The sequence below is a fragment of the Rhagoletis pomonella genome, unplaced genomic scaffold, assembly GCF_013731165.1.
Source record: "Rhagoletis pomonella isolate Grant_MI unplaced genomic scaffold, Rhpom_1.0 Rhpom_scaffold_00014, whole genome shotgun sequence".
NCBI lineage: Eukaryota > Metazoa > Arthropoda > Insecta > Diptera > Tephritidae > Rhagoletis > Rhagoletis pomonella.
In genome coordinates this window covers 979366-982339 of record NW_023458568.1, presented here as the reverse complement: position 1 = coordinate 982339, position 2974 = coordinate 979366, and positions in this window count along the sequence as shown.

The following is a 2974-nucleotide window of genomic DNA, read 5'->3' as shown; positions in this document are numbered from 1 at the left end:
GGCACACAACAAATAACTGAGCTACCTTTCCAACGTCTTTACGTCGATTTTATGTGACCATATCCTCGTACAAAGGATAGAAATGTTTTTATGTTTGTATGTCTAGACCATTTCTCCAAATTTGTTTTCCTTACGCCCATGCCTCGAGCGACAGCTGCAAAAGTAGTACAGTTCCTCGAAAGAGAGGTTTTCCTTGTTTTCGGAGTTTGTACATTCGGATAATGGCAAACAGTTTGTGTCAGAGGTGTTCACCTCTTTCTTGCACAAGTACGGTACGAAACATATAAGAACCGCTTTCTACTCCCCACAAGCAAATGCTGCCGAGCGAGTAAATAGGTCGGTGTTGCAAATGATAAGGGCTTATATTAGTGAAACTCAGAAAAATTGGGACCAATACGTCAGTGACGCAGCTTTCGCATTATGGAGCGTAGTACGCTCTGCCACAGGGGAGTCCCCTTACTTTACAGTATTCGGAATGCCTATGGTGCAGCACGGCGGATCATATGCAATTTCACGAAGGCTGGGGTCGATAAAAGATGTAGAGTGTAGAGTAGAATTACGAGATAATAAACAGCAACTGATTAGGAGTAAGGTTTTTGACTCCCTGAAGCAAGCGTATGCTATGGGCGAGAAAATCTACAACACCAGAGCGAAAGAGGTTAAATTCAAAATAGGGCAAGTGGTATACCGCCGAAATTTTAAACAAAGCTCCAAAATCGATAACAACAATGCGAAACTAGCGCCAAAACATGTGCAATGTATTGTGTTGCGAACGGTCGGCAACTCTATGTATGAGTTGGGGGACATTTCTAGAAAGAGCATAGGGGTATACCACGCCAAAGACATCTTTGTTGCATGATTCGTTTAGTGATCTCAGTGCAGTTGTTTATATTCGCTTGTTACTATTGTTTAATGTTTCTTAGCGTGCATTTACGTTTATGTCTATCTTAACGTAGATTCTTATGTATCCGTAGACTTGACTATTCATTAATTTATTTGGACTTTATATGTATTTATTTATTTATCTCTACATACATATATGTTTATAGTTATTGATATCTGTTTACCTACGTGGCGATTGGTATAGTTACCAGCAATTGTGATATAGTTTTAGCATAGATACCTCTGATAAAAATTAGGACTTCCGACAGTGATATAGTAATAACAGCGCATGACTGTGATATAGCTTAAGACAAGTTTTCATTAACATGGTATGTAGGAGTAACTCTACTTATAAGAATGTTAGTCTGTGATATGGCATGTAGGTAGTAGAGATACCCAGTGATAGGTGGGGAATATTAGCAACTGAAATCACAAGGCTGGATGGCAAAGGAACTCAACAGTAGAGGTGTGCCCGGCCTTGGGCATGGGTCGAGGCCACACGTCGGGTGCAGGATAATAATATTGGCACGCTACGTTGGGAACTCCTTGCGCACACACTCCATGATGCAGGCACCATCGGCGGGTGCGAGCCTGTAACGAACCCATTTGGTCAAGAAGCCAAGTGTTTGTTTGTTTGTGTTTCGGCAACCTAAACTATGTCAACCTATACCTACAACCCATATGCAGCGCAGCTGAGTATCTAATACAGCGATGAGCAGAGAGAGCTCTTATTCTGCACGCGCCTATACAAATGTATAGACAGCTTGAAAGAGCTTTGCCCGCATGCAAGGCAGTGCCCATAACCGACCTAATACGCGTATTTGGGTGTATTGGTGTGAATGTTCGATGTCCAACTAGTTGAAATAGAAAGTTCGAAGAGGGTCGTGTCAAACCGAAAGGCTCGTTTGCAGGTTGTGAAAGAGGATTTTTTTTGTTAAACCTAGATACGATCACCAGCTTAGTAACAAAATTAATATAAAAATCACAGTTGGTGAATGCAGTTTAAAGTGCGGAAGTATTAATATTCAGCTTTTGTTTAGCAATAAACAGTTAGGGGTACTGTTCAAAAATAAAAGAAAATTTATTATAATAGTTGTTAGCCGAATACCGTCAGCCACCGGGACAGTCAGCAGTCCGAAAGAAACTACTATTTCCGCCTTGTTCGAGGTAAGCACGCCTTTTTGGTTACAATTATTTATTGTGACGTGTGTACGAATTACCCTAAATAAATTGGCATAAATTGAAAAACAGGAGGATGATGTAATGGATATGCGTGTTTTTATTAGAATAAAAAAATAATAATAATTTAACTAAAGTAGATTGACTTAACTAAAGTAAATTGAGATAATATTTCACAAAGGGAAAAAGGATGTACATGATACACATAAGCTATCTAACAGAAAATAAACTGTCCTAATAGGCATAGACTATTAGGATGGGGTGAGCAGGAGGGCAAACGTATGCACAAACAAAAAAAAATGCAACACATGAGCATAGATGTGTGGATTCCAAATTTATTGTGGAAAATTCTTGCAGGTTCTCGCTTGCGGGAGGTAGCACATAGGACCTCGGCTTTTTTTTGGACCAGTGTACAAGAGCTGCGATATCGCTCATCCCACGGTTATGTATTCATATATGTGTATAAATCGAACAGCAACCATAAGAAATACTGGAAGTCGTACACACCCACATACATACAGGAGTAGTGGCTTGGATTCGGTTGAGCTGGTGCAGAAACTAAAGCGCAGCTGGAAGAAAAGGGGAAAGTCTGAAAATTGGATGGAGAGTTTGGTTCGACAGGAGCGAACATATCTCTACTCGCCCATTATTGCCAGAGCCGTTCCTCTTACCTGCGCTCGCCGCTGACTCATTGGAGTGAACGAGCTCGATTTCGCCGTTGCACCGGCTGTAGGCACTACCTTCGTTTTTTTTTTTTTGTTATCTCGATTTACTTTCTTTTATCTTGCACAAACGCAATTAGCGCTAGCAGCAGAAACCTTATTACCTTTCTTTTGTTTCTAAGTTGTCATATGCACTGGATTAGCACTTTACACTACTATTTCAAACTGAAGATTGTTCACCAAGTTTAAGC